Raw genomic sequence first — 21,433 nt, 5'->3', positions numbered from 1 at the left:
TTCGTAAAGATTCTTCATTCTGTCGTAGAGAGAAGTTTTCACTTAGCCTTTTTCAGAGATCTTTACAAAAACTGAGGTACCTATTCATAGTTTTATTTTTCAAGTTATGTTTTTTTTCTATTTGCTGAACCAAAATTTGTAGAATAATAGGAAATAAATCTAGACATTCTATCTGTCCTATACCTGTTAATAGTAGAGTGTGTGTACCATCTATTTTTTCAGACAGAATTTCTGATTGAATTCATCTTGGAAAAACAAATGGATAAATGAACAATTTTTGGAAAGGTTTTAGTTGAATTATGTGAATGAATTTTGGGAAGACTTTGAAATATGGTACTTCATTCTGGTGCTGAAGAACAAGTGTTTTAGAAAAAAAACACTACAAACTGCAGGAAATGCTCAGTAGGCCTGAAGATTATACAGGAATTAAAATATTTATTTGTGCATTTTTTTAATATTTTTTTTTCTGTCTTCTAAATAAAAAAAAAAAAGAGTTAGGAGTTTTTAGAGAGAAAAAATATAAAATAATTAAAAGACATAGATTTGTAAAAGTATAAATCATCAATATTATGCATTATGAAATTACTAAATTTGTAGGGGAATCTTGGATGCTAGGGGGCTTTCCTTAGCTCTTTGAGAATACAGTACTATAAAATTCAAAGGCAAACCCTTTTACCTATAATTTAAGTTTATGCTGATTGCTGTAGAAAATGAGGTTTTTCTTTCTCAATGTCAGGAATAATATTTCAAAATAGACATAACAAGAAACATAGGAAAATTTAGAAATTTAGTTAGCGTTGACTGAAAACAGACAAAATCTGCAAACATAAATCTGGACTCCTCTACAACAATAAGCTCAAAATATTTTATTTCTTATGTGGTAATTTAACACTAGAAAAGTTTCACTTGCCTGGAAATTATTTTAGACTATTCCTATGTTTTTTTTCCTATATATATATTTTTTTTAATCTCTCCTGAATTGATCATTTTGCAAATACCAATTTTATCTCTAGAAAAATCTCAAAATGTGATGGTTTTACCATTTTCAATTCCCAGAGCTTAAGCAAAGGCCCATTGCATTTTCAGTCCTTATTTTTATGTCATCTAAAATATGGAAAATGACTAATATAACATGTGGATACTAAAAAGCTAGCAGAGAAATTTTCTAGCTTTCTGTAGCCACCTGTGAAAGTCTCCTTTCTCACTCAAACTAGCTGGGAAACGGTTTGAGATTTGTAAACTATTTCACAGGTTCAGGCTGTTTGTGTCTTTGTTTTCAACACTGGGAAAAATATTTTGGAAATGGGTGTCAGAGCATTCCACCAATCACTCTGGGAGGTGGATGGTCAAACAACCAATGATGTCATGCCACTCTTGCAAACAAAGCTATATAAGCTGATTTATATAATTAAATATAGCCTTTTGGCCACTTAACCCGAAAATAGACTCGTGTCGTTTTTTGCTGTTCCTGGTACAACAGCTACAATAACACAGCAGAAAAAAAAGTGGATGAAATCCTATAAGAAAAGATAACACTGATATCTGTCTTGTGCTGAGTTTATGATGCTGTATCCCCTATCATCTGCCCTGTGCCAGACACGAATCCTGTGCCTTCCCGTATCTTTAAGGTGTTTCTCAGGAAAGGGAGGAGAGAAGCCAGGTGAATTCTTCAGAGCGGTTTGTGCTCAAGGACAGACACTCCCCTGCATTCCTGATGCTACAGAGCCTGCTGGTACAGAGCCGAGGAAAGCACCTTCCTGCTTTTTTTCCCTGCTGTTGGCTCTGATTCTCAGCAGAGAGACAGAGAGTTAATTCTTTGCTTTTTAGCTAGCCCGCTAGCTGAGGCAAGGAAGTTTGTCCCTGGGACTTTGGCTTCTTCTTCTTTTCTTCCAGACTGTTCAGGAACACCAGAACATCACCGGGAGGTCCCACACCACAGCCTGGGGGGAGCCCAAGCCGCGCCCCAGCTCCAGAGAGAGAGAGAGCCACACCCACAGAAAGGACTTTGAACCTTCTCAGGTCTTCTCTACAGAGAGAGGTTTTATTATTTAGCGTTACTCTTTTTCCGTGCCTGCGTGCACTTTGCTTGTTAAATAAATAGGGTTTTTTTTCACTTTCCTCTGAGGAATTTCTTTCCAAACCTGATGGGGCAGGGGCTGCTGAAATCTGCCTTCCAACAGAGGGATGTTCATTTTGGACGTTTTTCCTCCAAATTTGTCTCAAACCGAGACAATATAAAACCAGAAAAGCCTCAGAATACAGGATTTTAAAATTTCTGATTTTAATAACTCCTAAACATCCAAATATAAAGTGTTTCAGAAACTAAAAGATTTTTGCACAGGGAAGTTTGACTCCAGGAAACTATGTTTACAATTCACAGTGTATTAACTCTTTGGCACTGACAGCTGAATTTATATTAATTACCTTATGAAGGTAATATAGAAGCCTAATGAGCTTGTTTATTCATTACAGGCTGTGTTTTTGTCCGTCAAAACCGGACAATTCTGAAGCACTTGTCAGACCTCCTAAATCTGATCTTTCTTAACCCTACAGAGAGAGATACAGAAAACAACTTCACTGACTTAAGGCTGGATCTAGGGCAAAAGGGTTTGAAAATCAGAGTTAGGATGCAAGACTGGATGTGATGTCACATAAACAAATTGTTGAGCAAAATATTAAAGTCAGCATTACTAATATTATTGTTAATACCCCCACATATACTATTTTTACACTTACAAGAATGAATGACTTACAGATCAATAATTCCAATAATGTAATATTATTATATATTTTTCTTATAAGTAGGCTATGAACAAAATAGGGGTCTAGTCTTTATTTTTAATCTTATCTCAGAATATATGTTGAACATGAAACACAAAATAACTACTATGAGCACAACAATGTTATTAGGAGTAGCATAACTAAAGCACCATTTCCTGACAGTTTCACTTGCCATGACCCTTTAGCTAACATATCTTGGTTGGAGACATTTGCAAGCTTCTTGCCACAGTCCTTTAGAAAAATTAATACAAAATGACTAAGGATGATTTGTATAAAACCTGCTGCCTCTGACTTTTAGTGTTATTTGCATAAAATGGCCTACAGTTGAAAAGCTTATAGAGCCTATTCCTATTCAAACTGAAGTCAATGTGAGCAGAAATTAAGCTAAAGAAACTTGCCAAATTTTATTGGTTTTTTTCATGTACGATATTACAAGATTATATCTCATGCTTGATTACACTTTCATAAAGATGAGCAGTTTATTCTCCTTAATTTTAGCAGTTAACCAAATAAAAGTTTTGCTACTTTTATACATACATAAAGGGAGCCAATCTTCTATGTTTGCCAGATTTAGGAAGCAAATTTCTTTTATTATGAATGATGCAGGTAGAAAATGTTATAATAGAACAAAAATGTCATATAATAGAAATAAATATGTGAAATATTCTACCTTTTCTTCATATTGAAGAAAACTTATTTTTAATATTAATATTAAATACAATATATTTATATAATATTTTTGAATTTGATCATAATTGTGGTAAAAACCAGTGTTAAATGTGCCACACTACAAAAGTCTAAAGCAAGAATAAAAATATTTTTATACAGGTTTTTATTATAAGCTGGAGTTCTGAGTCTTGCCCTAGAGCGGAATGATAGATATCTTCACAAAGGGAAAGGCAAAATGTAATGATTCTAAAACTTTAAGCCCTTAACTTAAGAGAAGTAAAATGGGAAAGGGCACTTTTAAGTGAGTCATTGTGTCATGCCAACATCCTAATCACACTTCCTACAGTCTACAGAAAAATAAGTTTAAGACATTTGGGATTGTCTAGGCTAACAGTATAAAAGCACCTCTTCTCCACTTTTCAGTAATGAACATATTTTCTGCTCCATTACCCTCCATTAACTGCATACCATTAGCAGTATTATGGAATATTTCTGTCATTCAGCCAGCCTAATATGAGCATAAAACAGTGTATTTTGTCAGCAGTAGGAGGCCTAATAAGAGTGAAAATGGATTGCTTTACCTTTAACTTGACAGGAAACTTTTTCTGAGGTGAGGACAAAATCTTGAAGCATTTTCCCAGGCCATAGATCCCTTATGTATTGCACAAAAATGTCAGCCTTTGGTGTTGAAACATGTTTTGAAAACTCTGTTTATCTATTCATGTATTTTCCTTTCAATATCCTTGAAAAGAGGGGTCAGGAAAAATCAGAAAAAGAGCACTAGATACAATTTTTTTCTCAGCGATTATGATGTGCCTTCAAGATATTTCACTTCATTAAACATTAACTGCTTGGGAAGAATAATAAGATATTAAAATGCTAATAAAATTTTGTACATCATAAGTTGAAAATTGCATAGCATTTTCAAGCTGCTTTCACTTCCATTTTTTCTTCAGACTTGCATTCATAAAACATCCAGCAATTTGTGCCAGATAACAGAAAAATAATGAATGGTAAATAATTTTTATCATACTGAGAAGCTCCCTAGTTCATCCAACACTGTTAACTGATCTCTAATTACAACATGGTATAAAACTTGTATTTAAACACAAGTATGGGGTTGTCAGCAGCAAGTTATTGAAGGAAAGACATTAGTTTGTGATACACAATAATGTTGTGTCTAAAGCACCCCATTGACTGGTGAATTTAGTCTGATTTTAGATGACTGATAGCGAATTTTGAAATAACCTCACTTTACATTCTCATAAGCACTAAGAAATAAGAAGACAGTAAATTACTGTGGAGGAGCAAAACTAGACACAGGAACAGACCCACAAAGAAATTATCAAAGAGAAGTTACTGAATTATTTGTTGTCATTTTGGAAAGACACAAGTAGTCTAGCAAGTGTGCAGCAAGGATTTCTCTTGCATTGAGCACTGTTTGTTATATTAATTTTCTGTATAATAAAGCAGAGAGTATGTTTGTTGTATATGCTGACCACAAAAGATTAGGCTAGCTGGGAATATTCCGGGAATACAAAGTCAAACTTTTTTTTTTTAACTTCCTTGTCTGTTTTAATACTTCTAATTTATTTGTGTCACATAATGAATACCACCAGGGGACAGTAGACTTCAAAATAAACAAAATACAAGGAAAAGATCTGAGGACAATAACTTCCAATATAAAGAGAACTATGTTCTAAGAGGACAACATATAAAATAGAAGTGGAGACCATGATGTAGGCCATACATTAGATACAAATCACTAATTGATCCATGTCACAGAAATAGAACAGATATGATTTATCTGAATGTTTGTAACTACATTATGGACACCTATATCTGCAATTCATCCTAAGTTTTCCTGCTAGTGTGATCATCTCAAATGTGGATAAGGATGGCTAAAATTAGGATAGATGAATAGTATTAACACTCTCAAGACTGAGAATACCAAGACTGTTTTATGAACATGCTTATATTCTGAAATGAGGGCTGGCATCTTGAAAATGAAATATTTTGTAAGACATCTCTGTGTTAAGGGATATTATAAGCAGACATTCTCAGTTTCTAAATACTCTTACAGTCTATCATTCTTCAGTTTGGAGAGAACAAGATGGTCAGGACTAGAACAAAGGATTTGACTCTTTCTGGACTGAATGCTCATTCTGGAGTCTTTGGATATATGAATATATATATATATGTATATATACTGGTATAACAAATACTTCCAGTCATGTGTCTAGGCACTTGATCCTTGTCATTTGTACTTTCTTTGTCAGATTTGATCTCCTGAATGTTTTTTCTTGAGCTATTTATCAGTCTCCCAAAACTGCTCTGTGTGATATCTCAGTGAGAGATATCCAGTCCAATGCTATCTCAGAAGACCTTACTTTTGTGCAAATAAAACAATTTAAGGATGTGTGGCATGTCAGAACACTTGATTTATTAGGCTATTTCCTTAAGGATAAGAAAAACAATAAACCAAACACACGAACCCTCATGGACAGGAAAAAGAAAAGCAGAGACAATAAAAAAACATTGATCTCAGGCTGCTGGCTGAAAGGCCACTAAAGGAACAACTCCAGTGTAACTTTGATACTTTGCAACTGATAAAATTATCATGGCTATCATAAAAAACTGAAAAAACCCAACCCTCTTTATGAGACATTTGAATGGACTTGAGACATTGCATAAAACTTCTGAGATGAGGCAAAAAGGAGCAAATATTATTGTATGAAGTTCAGAGGAAGGCTCAAAAGAGGGGTCAAGGTAGATCTCATAGGAATAATGGTAAATTGAAGAGAAGAGAGGCTGAAATGGGGCAGTAGCATTTAAGAAAGGGTCTTGCAAGTACATATGCTCTGCCAAGCCCGATCACCGCAGACCATTCTATCTTCTACTTAAAGTACCTTCTTAACTTATTTCCTGCATTTGTGCTCTCTGTGTGAGATGGTAGTGAGCTTAAAGTTGAACTTAACAGCAAAACAAGATGAGAGGGTCTGCTGCTGGGGAAGACATAAGTGAACCAGCAATGAGACAGGCTTGTTATATGTGGATGTATCTGTGTGTGTACATGTGAGCCTGATCTGCTAAGCACAGTTAGAGACAGAATAGGTGGTTAAAACAGGGTCTTTGTAATGCTGATGTGTATGTAATCACTGCGTGTGTGTGTGTATGTGTGTGTGCGTACAATGCTGATAAAGTTGCAACTCACCTGCCTGTCTTCTCTGTCCTGCTGTTGGGTGGCTATGCTTGTAAAGGGAACATGCAGCAGTTGCAGACTTAGTGACCAGTCTTACCACAGCATGGATCTGGGGAAGAGGAGCAGAAGCAGCAGAACAAGGATGAGGAACCAGTCCCATCTCTCTTACTTGAGCTCCAGAACTTCCCTCCTAGAAAAACACTGTCAAAGCCAAAACTTCATCCTGATTATGGTCAGAGACACTTCGGAGCTCCTAAATGAGTCATTTTGTAAATGCCCAATAGGTCCTTCTACACTTCCCAGGCCAGTTCATAGTTTTTTGTGGTTTTGGGGTTTTTGTTGTTGTTGTTGTTGTTCTGTTTTCGGATGTTTTTTTTTTTTTTTCTGTGAGGGTTCCTTTTACTGATCTGCCTTGCCAATTTTCATCAACTTAGAGTTCATTTTTTTAATAAAACTGAAGAGCTATAACTGTGTGAATACCAATTTTGTTAGCATAGAGAATGGAGGACACTGAGGTGATTAGCTAGTAATGAAAAAAACTACATAAGACAAGGTTACACTGGTAGTATTACAGACAGAAACTGTACTAAGAACTGTAGTGGTGACAGCAGGTTTTGTGTGAGATACCAGTGGGAGGGTGCTGACTTAAAGTGTGTTCTGATGTTGACTTGGTGTATGATGCATTGTTCTTTTTGTCTGTGGACCAGCTGTGAGTGAAGTAGGTGAAATGAGAGCATGGCAGGTGTGGTGTGCTTGAGAAGCACTGCAGAATGTGATCAGTGAAAGGGTGAGTGTGAACAAACATTCACTTGGGACAAAGCCACTGTTTTGCATATGTTGTATGCTTAGAGTAGATACTTATATGAAGATGACCCAATTGATTTCAAAGAGCCTGCCCTGGCCTATTTTATTTATTAATAGAGATTTTGCTCTTAGAGTAAACACCAGAATTAGGAAAGCTTGTATTTATCATAAATGAGCTAGTAATGTATTTGAGCTTTTTAACGATAAAATACAAAGTATAAATTAATATACTATAAGTTAAGATAAATAATTTCAGAATACCACAAGAATATAAAGCATACTTTTGTTTGAAGTCAATGAATACATTCTCCAGTAGTTTAATCTCTCAAAATATCCTCATTTATAGACAGGAGTGTATGTGATTAGAAAAATGCTAGCAACATATAAAAGAAGTAATTTTGTCCTCTCTGGGGGGAAAAAAAATATCTTTCTTATCAAATTCCCAGTAACTGACACTGTTTATTGTTGTCTGAAAAAATGAAAGAAACTTGGAACTTTTTTAATAGGCACTATTTTCAAATAAATATTTCTCAGGAATTGAATTGCAAGAAAATATCTGCTCAGCATACTCTTCTTTAAAATTAAAGAGGTATTTTTATTTTTTTGACCACTTTCATTAACCAATGCAATTACAATGGAATAAAAAGATTTTTGAGCACCACTCAGCAGTGTAAAACTTTATATCTGAAAATCAACAAGTTTTAAGCAGATGATGAAAGCACTCAGGTGAATACTTAAAGGCTGAGTTGTTAGAAGAAGCATTACAGTATAAGCTTTTATGTGCCTGAATTTTTTAGAAGGCTAGATACATAATGTTTTATCCATAATACACAGGAGAGTGGCAAGTAAAGCTCTGTAAGATTCTAGTTAATAAAGAAAAATAAAGTCAAAACAGTCTATGTTCTATCACTAGGCTGAGGAGAAGTCTTGGCAAAACATCAAATGGAAGCTTTATCAGCCATACTTCTTTTTGAGTTTTGACCCAGTTCTATGTATCCATGACACGTGTGAAAAAAAGCAATGTTTTGACAGATTTTATTAGCAATAATACTATTTAAATTATGTATTTCACCTTGGTCAAAACACAATTTCACATGCTCAATTCATGCTGAATTCACATGTTAGTTGCTGTTGATGCTTGTGATCCAGGACCATTCTAAGGCAGCAGTGCCAAGAACAATTTATATTCTATGAGCAATGGCTTCCACATTTCAGAAAAATCAGTTCTTATGTACTGAAGGTAATCATCTCCCACAGCCTGTGGTAGTCAGGTAAGTCTGTTATGAATAAATATTCTTCCTTCTGTCAAAGTACCATCCTTCATACCATATACACCTTCAGTAAACTAATGGTGGTGAATGTAATTTCAAAAATGTCATTTGATCAATCAACCATTACTCAGTTCCATACATTAGTAGAATTCTCTTTATGAGCTCCATGATTCATAAGCTTTAATCACTGGCTAAAATATGCAAAAACACATTCAAGAAAACACACTTTTATTGATGTCTATGGCATCTAGGCAACGGGCATCCTGTGAGGAATCGGTTCATAACTTAGTTTTATAAACAGTGATATTACTTATTATTTGAGTTATGTGATGCGCCTAGCACTAGAAGGAAGAAGGACTGTCATAGTCATATACTCCAGTGATTCTTCTCCATTAGTCTTGCTAGGACAGAGCTGTTGTCAGGCAGTCTGGAAGATACACAGCTGAACATTATGTAGATTATATTGTTTTCCATGTCAGTTATGAACTGTAATTAGACATTAAGCAAAACATACAGTGACAAGAATAATGAAGGCTGTGGATACTGCTTAGAGAAATTACAAATTATCTATGCAGGAGAAATTTGCAAACAGAATGCATAAATATCTGCTAGTAATTATTCAAGTGAGATTATTTACAGGGAGAAGCAACTTCTGTCATTCAGCTACAGAAGTAGGTAAGCCTTCAAACTGCCAATGTGTCTTTAGGTCTGAAACAAAAAAAAAAAAAAACAAACAAACTCAGTAAAATTAGAACAATTTACAGATAATGTAGTTCTACTGCTTTGAAGTCAGTGAATATCCTAAATAATCTCTCAAGGCCACAATTTTCTATTTTGCAAGTACTTTCAATTTATCTTGTGCTAATTATGGCGAGACTAACCTGCAAAGGATCTTTTGTATTCATTACCTACTGGATTCTCTGCAGGACTTGGCTGCATAGTTTCACAAGATTTTGGATTCTTACTCATTTGGCTGATGAAAGAATAGCCAGATGCAATCAGGGGTCCACATCATCACAGAAGAATGAAATAATAATGCAGACAAAGGATCAAGCTGGCAGATCAGGGTAAGGATCAGTTACGCTTGGGTGTATCTACTGTAATATTTGTGGTACTTTACAAATACCTAACTGCATGAGTTCATATTTTTCTAGTGTGAAGTGCTGAGATCTTTGGCAAAGAGAATTAGCAGCAGGTAGAATGAACTAATTTCTACTGATCCTTTATTAGCAGGAATTTTTAGTTGTTTCAGAGTTCTTCAACAATACGTCACTTTATTTTGTTTCTCAAATAAAAAAGTGATAAATTAGCAGAATGATCTGTGATATACTCTATCATACTTGAAATTCAAATAATTTAAGTCTGCTGTTCTTTGCACTAAGGATGTTTACATGACCTCCTGTAGATGACCCTGAGCAGCATTATGAAGCACATCCAGCCTGGCACTTTCCTGACTACCAGGGCTACCAGGTATAAGTTTTGTGGGAGAAAAAACTCAAAATAAATTTATTCTCTATCTTCAGTCTGACATGGTCAGGCATAAAGCTGCTCCACAGGTATCCTGAATAGAACCAAACACTTCTTTGCTTCACCTTGTGTTTCCCTTTTTCCAAGTTCTTCTCCTTTACCACTCTCATTCCTTTTCAAATAAACAACCCACTTTTCTTTTCCCTTTTCTAATGGCCATGGTTTAGCAGACTTTATAACCTTATTTGGTGTTTATGATTTGATTGCCCTGGTAATTTCTATGTTGCTCAGCAATTCTGCTAAGCTACTGCTTTATTTTGTTATGTACAGTTTCCCGCTGTTGTCTTTTTAATGGAACTCTGGGTCAGAGCTAGCCCTTTGTGTATGCATTACTCTTACCTCATTATCTGAAGCAGCCTGCTATTCCTCATATTGCTATTTTTCAGAGGTGCCACATGTCAGGATTCACCACAACATCCTGTGTCATAGTTTGAATGTCCCTATACTTCTGTGACATTCTGTCATTTCACTACCTGGTTCTAGAGATGAACAATGGTGGGGAAATATTAAATAGACAATTTTTTATAATCAATTTCACAGTTGCTATTTTAGAAGTAAGGATGACCTAAGGTGTTGAGTAACAACATTGTAAATTGTCTGACACATGATGTGGCAACCATTCAACTTAAATGAAATATCTTCTTTGTTTAGCTCTTCTACTGGGAGGATAAAAACTAAGTGCATATAAGCTAATGAAATTGAAAAGGTTTGATCCTATACACAGAGCTTACAAAGGAATAAAGACACACAGAGAACATTCTGGACCTAATGATTTAAATAGTTAAGATTGTTTTATGGGTAGTTATCTTTTGATCTCAAGAGATCCATTTCTTTGCATTTTGTCAATGATAATTTTGTACAAGTGTATTAGCACTGATTAAGTATGAATAATTGAACTACAAGACTTTCAATATAAAAAGAGCTGTACCTTTAATTATTTAATTAATCTTACAATAGTTCTGTCAAATAAATCACTCATAAAGGAAGAAGTTATGGTCAAGAGAAATATATGGATTGGTTACAGGGCAAAATAATGAACACCAAAAATTAAAGAGACCAGTTAAAAGACCAGCAATAAACTAAATGTGTCTCATTAATTTTCTTAACATGTAGGGCATTTGTGTTAATGAGCTTTATGAAATAAAAACATTCAATCTAGGAGCTAATTCCATACTTAATATGTAGCATGTAACAGTCCTGAAATTCTCAAAGAATGGCTGAAATCTTTCTATTACTCTTCCATTGGTAATAAATTCTGGTTTTCAAGCTCAACCAGAAAGGTTTTGATGATTGAGTATTCCTTAAACAGTTTGTGCTCATCTATTGTGTCCTGCAAGGAAAGGACTTTAATAGCAACTGAAAGATCACTACAAACTTATGCTTATTTGAAAGACAAGTGAAAGAAACCATACCATTGATTTAGGTGTTTATATTCAGGGAAATCCTACCTGTATATATTTTTCCAGCACTTCACCAGAGTTACAAAAAACAGGATAAAATCTTTCTTTTGTTTCTACAGTGACTAGACCAAAATAAGGTGACATATGGCTTAATCTTGAAGGTCTTTCTTACTTGAATTGTAAATAGTGTCTCAGCTGAATCTTGTCCCATCAGATCTTACCAATTTCTTCTGCAGGAAAAGAAAAATGCTTTTGGCTTAATCTGGCTTCACTGACATCAATGGCCTCACTTTACTGAAGGATAAATAGTAGTTCTAGACATTGGGCTCTTGTTTTCCAGGATTTCTGAGGACTTAAACATTTTGGAGTGTTCCGGGTGAATGATGATAGTGGTCTATGACTCTAATCAAAAGTGCAAATAAGCAATTATTCATAGAAATGGTCTTATGAAACAAAACCTGGATAGCAAAATAAGAGATCCTAGAAGTGAGATGAAGCACTGGACTCTTGAATATCAGTATTGTTTAATGGTTAATTAAGCCCATGGTTTTATTTTAGTCTGCCTCAGTTAAATGTCTTGTGTGGCTTTAGTTAAGTACAAACAGGACCTTCTTACCAGGAGTAAACACCACAGGTGAGTCAAGCTGTGCAGAAAGGAAATTAAGGCCGAATTTCTAGTTTTATTAAACCATTCTTGTTCCATGCTTAAGAGCATTAACATTGAACCCCTTGTCATCTTGTTCAATGGGAATATCACAACCCTTGGAATAAACCTCAGAATAGTAATTCACAACTTCATAGTTAATTTTTTTCTACTGTCTTGTAAAAATTCACCCTTACATTCCAGCAGCACTAGAACTGACCAGGTGTAGCTAAAAAAATGACTTCCCTTATGTGTTCTGTCTTTTCACATGTAAGACAGCTAATTTGAGAAAGAATCTGTGAGAAAGGATTATATATTTTCTCTTTCAGATTTTAATTTCCCTTAACTACAGCTTTGTACGTTCTTGCCAAGAAAATGTCAAGTGCTTTTCTATGCTGATTTTCTTTGTGCTGTAGACCTCCAGCTCTAGTTCGAGCTCTTTTTGATGGTTTTTGGTTTCTTTGGTTGTTGTTGTTATTTTTAATAAAAAGGAATTATATTAGTTCTTTTCTCCTACTAAAATGAGTAAGGAGTTTTAAAGACCTTCTTTGTGTCTAACAGTTTTGGCAAGGGGCAGTGACAAAGAATACACATGAGGAAATCAATGTCTTTTTTTTCTCTTAGCTCTCCCTAGTGAGACAGATGCATATTGATAGGACAAGTGTCAACAGACACAAGGTGGAACACTGAAAATTCCTACCACATAATAGGAGAAAAAAATTACCACAAGAATTGTCAAACACTGGAAAAGTTTGTCTTGTAGGGTTGAGGAATCTCCAGCATTGAGGTGTTCAAGACTAGGCTTTTGAGCAGAAGTTTGGATGATGTTCTGAGGCCCCTTTTGCCTTAATTTTTCTCTAAACCAAAGAGAAAGTTATTTTTCTATGAAAAATACATAGAAATTTTGAAACACATGTATTCATTAATTTCTCTCATTATCAGTTATTATTTGGCATACTATGCAATTAGGTTTGTTATTTTTATTGCATGTGGATTTTTGTTTTATACTCTACTCTATCACTTCTTATGTATAACACATTTAGTCCTCAGACTAAAATTAAGAGACATTGGATATCAGCACAGAAATTTTCAGAAACAAAATTTGTGTGATTTAGAGGAAAGGATTAGTGCTATGCTCTCTCTTCTGTACTTACACTTTTAAGGAGTAATTTTAAAAAGCTAAAGCTTAAAAGTACTCTTATGGGTATGTTATTTTTTTTCTGCCTCAGTAAACCACAACATGGTCTATTTAAAGATCTGTGTTGCTACTTTCTTCTCTAACACTGATTCTATTCCTTTTCATTGACTTTCATACCAAGGGAGAAAAAGTCAGTTAAACCTTTGTTGGAACAAACAGATAAACCAAACCAAACAAACAAACAAAACCTAAAAAAGAAGCCCTTCCTGACCTGCTTCATTCTACTGCTATGCAATTTTACCTCTAGGAAATTTAGTTATAACTCTAATGATAAAAGCATATATTGCTCAGTAGCCCAGGAAACAGGTCCTCTTTGCAGTTGCCAAAATATTCTGTCTCCCTTCCACTTTAGAGCATTAAAAGCAGAAGAACAGCAGTCACAAATGCAACATCAAGCTGTTTTGTTTTGGTTTTTTTTTCCTCTGGCTGTTGTCATCAATTAACAGATTCCCTTGCTCAGCCTCAGATGCCAGGAAAGGCATCTTGCTGAGATGCTTTAAGTCATACAGCTACAAAGCTGGTACAACTGTCATCCCCCTCCTTAAAGCAGGATACAGGAAATTGTAGTCTCATCAGTCTTACTGCAGTCCCTGCAAAAGTTATGGAACAAATTCTCTTTTCATAAGTCAAACGAAGTACGTGGCTGGGGAAAGCCAGCCTGGATTCACCAAGAGCAAATCATTCTTGGTAAGCTGATCACCTTCTATGACAAAGCAAGCTGCTCAGTTGATGTGCGTCAAGGGGTGGACATGGTCTACCTGGATTTATCCAAGGCTTTCAATACCATTTCCCACATCCTGCTTCTAAAGAAGCTGATGCATTATGGCCTAGACAAGTGGTCTGTGTGGTACCCTCTTGTGCAATGAAACTCTGAGTTGATCTTAATATTTTAGTGGAATCTGACTAAAAAATAGTGTGAAAACAAGTGAAGATGTTAGAAAAGATTCAAATGCTTTTTGTGCCTAAATTAAAGATTTAACAAATATGAAAATAAGCCTAAAGAAGATGAATCAAACAGGAAAACAAAACCTCACAAATCACAAGTCTACTGTATTATTAAAAAGGTGGTTTGAACAGAGAATTCCCCATTCATGATGTTCATGATGTTCTTACTAGGTGAAATCTTATTACAGTTACACAAAACATATACAGTTTAATACTTTGGTACACAACATAGTGCTAGAGCCTACCTCCTCCTCTCACTTACTTTAAGTAAATAAATGTGTTTCTGGGTTTGATTCTGTGACCTATTGACAAGATAATTTATTGGAATGAGAAGACTCTGTAAAAAAGAGTAAAAACCTTAAGAAGCTCAAAACTTCCACAACTTATCCTTAGTGGGCTTCAGGAAATGAACAAACTGCTGAGTATTGTATAAGTATGGAAAAGAACCCTGTATTTCAGTCCTTTTACAGATTTAATATCTCAGTTTAATGAATAGTGGTTTACATTAGATAAACATATTGTCAGCAGACTATACAAGATGAGAATTGAGAGCATTTTCTTCTTGAAAGAAATGTGGACCATTTGAATCACTCAGGCAAAGCAGCCTCAATTCAGTTCCTCAATGACAGCTATAACCACATAGTCTTTCTATCTGAAGTATATGTTTTAAATCTAAAAGCAAGTCACATCCTGGTAAATACATAATACAATTCTGGACATTTCCATTGAGGACTTGATTATAAGCAGGAAGAGCCACAGCCACAAATCCATGTTTGCAATAACAAATCCAGCACTGATAGCTGGGAAAAGGTGGATCTGAAGGCAAACTCCTGTTAAAAGTCCTAGGCTGCCTTTCTCTGAGTTACTACTAGGTCCACTAAGCCTAAATTTCCATCCATTATGTTTTTTTGACATTATTTCTGTGTCATTTGACTGCCCCATGCTCTTCATTAACAATCTAATTTCATAACGCTGTTCTTCATTCCAGCCTTAGGAAGAAGGAAAAGAGGATGTGTCTAGATTACTAGTTAGCCACTATGGGTACTAAAAATACTTTTTCCTTTTGAATTCCTTTCCACTTATATGGAACTAGGATGTACAAGAGAAATTGAGAGCAAGAGAAAAGAATTACCAAAAACAATTTCGACAGATTGTGGAATACTAGCTTGATGGATAAAATGTGTGCTCTTGTGACACAAGAAATCCAGACTTTTGTACCACAGTCCCTTCAGAGTAATCATCTTCAACAAGGAAGCGTCTTCAATAGAAGGTAGAAACAGTAATCTCAAAACTAATCTCACTGAAATGTTTGTGATTGTATCACAAATTGCATGTAGGGAATATCCTATATTGTTTTAAAATCAATTTATCTGTATTTTCTTTTCATTAAGTATAAAATATAACGTTCCTACTTTGTAAACTACAATTTGAAATAGTAAAGGTATAAAATTCTTAGCACAAAAAAAAAGCAAATCAGAAAGTTTATTTGCTGTTAGCACCAACACTGTAGAAATTTAGAATTGCTAGACAACTCCGTTTAGGTGCTGAAAGTTCACTTAGCATCCACACATTCACACAAAAATAAACCCACTGGAAGTTATTCCAAGTTAAAGAGAAGACAGTTTTGCGAATTCCGTTTAACTGTTTGCATGCTTCTTCATTAATTTTCCCTCAGAAATTTTAATACAAATAATTTTTTCATGCGTTAGTCGTAAGATTTTTTTGCCAGGCAAAATATGCTGGGTACGCATCTTTTGGTAAGCCACAGGAAAATTAAATCCACATCATTCACAGGAGCATATATTATCCAACAAGACTACTAAACTATTATGTGTGGCAGGATATGTTAGCTAGTTGTAGCCTTTGCAAGTTCAGGTGAAATTTTATCAATACAGATCCGAGAATGCAATTTGTTTATTTCCTATTGAAATAAGCAGCGTTATTCAGTTATCTTTTATTGTTGTTTTTGTTGTTTAACCTGCATAGGATGTTTGCTGAAATTAGGTTCCCTGGTAGCAGAATATATGCATCTCTCACTAAATACTTACTTGCTTAAAAAGTAAAACTAAAACACCTTTGCCTTGAGCATAATAGCATCCGTTCAGGTAAGTCAGAAATTAAAGTTGCAGCTCTAATTCTGTGCATGAGATTAGTAGTTCCAGGTAGCCATTATCTATTCCTTTACTTTCTTCTAAAAGTGATATAAAAAGGGATCAAACACCAAATTTTGCATGTGAGAACTATGCTGAGGTGAATATCAGGAAATCATGAAAGGAGAAAGGTAACATTCTGAAAAATGTGGTGCCTAGCATGACATTAGTTATCTACAAGATGCAGTTTTAAACCTGGTTCTACCCTTTGGAATCTCTTAACACTGTCTACAGACTGCTCCAGAAGTTAAGATAGGCCCTTAAGTAAGTCACTTTGAATAATGGGCTGGGCTCAAGTGTTTAATTTTTAAATAATTAGATTAAGGGTACCTCATTGCGAGGTGAGTGCTGCAGTTGTGCTGTGCACATCAGTGTGTGTGCAGCTGAGTCAGCTCACTCCAGCAGCAGTTTGTGCAGAAAGGCACAGACCCGGAGCCAGCAGCTCTGTGCCAAACTGCATATGTGTCCCCAGCTATGGTGGTGACATGTCACAGGTGTCAGGGCATGGTTCTCAGCTGCTGTTAGAGCTGTTGTCCCTGTGACATCCAAGGCTTGACCCAGACAAATCCTCAGAAGGAGGGTTGAGATCTACAAATCTCGAACTGCAGGGAGTGCTTGGGTCAACTCACTGGGGTTAGGCCAGATGGTTTTACAGCTTGTAGCATCTGTGCAGTTGTCAAGAAGCTGTGCCACCAAATGAAAGAGCTGCAGGAAGAGGTCAGCAGGCTGAGCAGCATTAGAGATGAAAGGAAAGCAGTTGAATGGCTCTTTTCCAAGAAACTGCAGCTTCAAGAGCTCAAACTTCCAATTGTAGAGGGGACAGGCAGAGCCTGTGCCTGTCAGGGTGTGTGACATCCCACCCATAAGGGGAAGGGAGCACCTAAGGTTCATAACTGCTCATGGTTGAAATGAACTACAAAAGTCAGAGGGTCTGCAAAAGCTTACAAAATTTTATAGTAAATTACACACTTGGCATGAAAATTGGTTTGTTAGTCCCTGACGTCCTAGCATAAGCACACAGCATGTGTTTTGGATAACAAGGTAGAGTGAAAGGGGAGAGACAGATGAATTAAAGAGAGGGGAGAGGGGGAGAGGGAAATGAAGGAAGAGGGGGTAAGAAAGAAAGAAAGAGAGGAAGAGAGAAAGAGAGAGAGAAAGAAAGAGAGAAAGATCACCAGTCCTGGTTCCAGCATAGATCCAGTTGGGGTGTCCAGAGCCCTGAGGGGCACGCACACAGAGCAAATGCACTGGGCTTCTTAGAGGAAATTTCTCACTTTCCATGCAAATTAGTTATCAGTCACAGTCTGTTCTTCTAGACCTTTCTGGAAATAGGTTGGAGGGCTTTAGGGGTCTTTGGTGGTCTTAATTCCCCCCTAGAGTGCACACCCTCTTCTTGGTCATTCTTGCACTTGTGATGCACTGTGTTGTAATTATTTCCAGGAACTAGAACAAGGAATTTTGTCCCAGGAAAATCCTGCCCTATCTCCATATGGCCCCCTTCTCCAGCCATATTCTAGTCTTTCTCACAGTCTATTACCAACCATCCTTGGCTGTTATCACCCAAAGTCCTTAGCTGGTTCCATATCTCTCCAGCTATTAGTGTTTGAGATAACCTTATCATCTTATCTTCTGGGCTTCTATAGGGTGGCAAGGGGAAACTCCAACTATGGAAAAGCCTGGCAGCTGGCACCACGAAGATGGCTTCTACTGTCCCTGAAGACTTGTACCTACAGAATATGTTCACTGTCCTCATGCCTGATAAGGAACTGAGGCCACTCTAAAAAGAAAAATCAGAGCCAGTTGAGTCAGAAATATACTGCAGCACCAGGTGGAAATACAGAGTGTTAGTAGAGGGAGACACCCTGTTGTAGGCAATGAGGTTTCCCACCTCATCTGTGGTGATGGTGGTCAGAGACAGGAACAGGTTGGCCAGAGAAGTTGTGGGTGACCCATCATTGGTAATATGCAAAGTCAGGTTGGATGGAGCTTTGAGCAACCTGATGGAGTGAAAAAAGTCCCTGGCCATGGTGGGGAGGGATAACCCTGGAAGATCCCTCCCATCCTAAACCAATCTATGATTTTATGGTTGACATTTGAGTGGCCCTCCATAAATTACATATGACACATTATTATAACTACTCTAAAATTTTACTGTTCAGGATGAAGTTATGGGAAGCAGACTGGCAAAATTCAGGATCAAACTGTGTTCTCGATGTCTTGCTGTATAGTAGATGATTTGATTATCATCAGTATTGCAAAACAAGATGCACATTATGGCAGATGTTCATCATACGAGATATTTTACTGTAACTTACTCTGGTTTTATTTGACTATTCTAAAAACACAGAGAGGCAATGATTAATTTTATATTGCTGAGGTTCATTTTATAGAAGCTACCAGAAGAAAATAAATTAATTCCTGTTCTCCAACTACTTTGAAATAAATAATTTATAGCTAAGGTAAAGTGAACAATATCCAGAGTAGACTACACAGTTACAACAGCTATTTGACGTACAACAAACCAATCTACTTCCATTAAAATTTAATCAGAAGCATACCTTATTCCTTTCTCAACCTCAGTTACTATAAATTTTTCCTGTGACCCATCTATAATATAAAATACATCTGAGGTTGCATTTATTAAAAATAATGCCTTATTTATGTATTATGTCAGCTGTGGTCTTTAACTGAGTTTCTGAAGTTCAGATGTAAAAACTTTTAATGCCTGAAAATTATTTTCCTTTACCTTTTTTTTTTTCTGTCTAAGTTGTAGGGAGTCAAATTTAGTTGTCTAAGCATAGTTACCTAGTGGCAAGTTAAGATAGATACCTGAGCTATCCATAGGGGCTGGTGGTTGGAACACAAAAGATGTGTGAAATCATTTCTTCTGACAGTGGCAGTTAGAAGACAAGCAAGATGAGCCAACGGAGCTTGAATGACTTCAGAGGGTGCATAATTATAAGCAGGTGATAACATCACTCTCTGTATTTTTACTAGTTATTTACCTTTGTTTTACTACTTTGAGCTGTAAAACTCTTTGTTACAAGAGTGTGATCACCTGTTTTAAAGGAGTATCAGCTCCTGGCATCTGAAGGTAACTACTGCATCTTGCTGTTTTTACCTTTCTGTTTAGGCAGATCAGCAATTGCAGATGTTTTGAAATGGTACACACCCTTGCAATGCAAGCAATTCGAGATGTTACTGCAGGCGCAGCTGCAGGTTTTAAGCTATAATGCATGGATTTCGCGTCACAGTGATAACGTTCTTTAAAACATTTCCTCTCAGCTCTCCAACTCATCAGAATACTTTCCCAACCAGCCTCCAAAATTTGTCATCCATATCTTTTCCCACACATTTGCAGTATATTTTCTTCACAGGCAATACAGCATGTAGAGTGTGCAATTAACAATTCATGGCTTGGAACTGAATTAAGAGAGTGAAATTCACTTGCTGACTTTCCACTATACATGACAGGCATCTGGCACTAGGAAGTGTCATCAGAGTTCATCTGGCATCATCAAATTGTCTCTTGGACAACCAAATGTTCCTCTTACTGTTTCGGGATTGTCATTGGTCATTGTCTGTAAGACATAAATAGCTACTTCATGTAGTATTAAGTCTGTTCTCAGGACCCTGAATTTTCCTTCAGGTTTTTGAATGACTAAGTACCTGTTTCTTCTGTTCTGAATTCTGTGATAAAATCTGCTACTTCAGTTCTATTTACTAGGAAACAATCAGGTCACAATTCAGAAGTCATACAAAATTGCAAAGTATGGTTTTGACACAATAAAGTGTCAATGGAAAGAATCTGATTAATGGGAAATTGCTGAGCATCTGTCCAGACCATGTAGAAGCATTTGTTTCATTTTTGTTTTTCATTATATATCCATGCAAAGCTTAATCCTCAGTTTGATTAACTCTCAAACTATCTCAAATGCACAGAACAAGAAAGAATTTCTTTTTGGTGCAAAAGATAAAGTACCAGATAAAATCTTTGCTGAACTGGAAAACAGAGAAGAATGTCTGCAGGGAAGTGAGAGAACAGGCAGAATTGGAGCTATCTGGGAACCAAAAATGGCACCAATTCATTGAGTTCATAAGAGGAAAAGTGGGTTGCATAACTGTATGTCAACCTGAAAATACTTTTTAGATTCTTCAATTAAAGCACTGGAAGGTAAGACTGTGCTTCTGTGTAGGGCCTATTGGCTATGGTTGGTTTCTCAGCCATTTTTCCAGTTTGAATCCAGAGGCTTATAACTGAACATGAATGGTAAAAAGGGTTTATGCATCTCAGGCGTCCAAATTCCACTATCGGTGGTTGGTTACACTTAAAGTCAAAACCTAAAAAAGTTAACATTATCAGTCACAGTCATTCACTAAATATTACCATCATCTATACAGCATAGGGAGCTGAAAGCTTGTTCATTGGCCCAATTCATTACTGTTTCCAAATCTCTCATCACAGCAGAAAGTAACTATAGAAATTATAAATGTCTTCAGGGTGGTAGATTTTGCCTATGATTTCATAACATATGTAATGGCTAATTACCTTAGGAAATACATTTAAACACATAAAACTCCTTATTTTATATGTATTTATTAAATTTTCTTTGAGAAATCAACAGTTTTAGGATATAGAGGTATATTCCAATCTCAGCAGGATAAACTACTGGTTAGAAAGAGAATCTGCTAGCTAGGGAAATGATACGGAGAGAATTGTGACAAACCAGCAGAAATGTTTGATGGAGAAAATGATGACTAACCAATTCTTTAAAGTGAACTTTTAAATGCCTCTTTCATTAAAAAGAACTTGTAAAGCTGTCCATTTCCATTCATTGTAAGT

The sequence above is a fragment of the Corvus brachyrhynchos genome, unplaced genomic scaffold, assembly GCF_000691975.1.
Source record: "Corvus brachyrhynchos isolate BGI_N302 unplaced genomic scaffold, ASM69197v1 scaffold12, whole genome shotgun sequence".
Lineage (NCBI taxonomy): Eukaryota > Metazoa > Chordata > Aves > Passeriformes > Corvidae > Corvus > Corvus brachyrhynchos.
The sequence above is the reverse complement of the archived record's forward strand: the minus strand, read 5'-3'. Positions refer to the sequence as shown.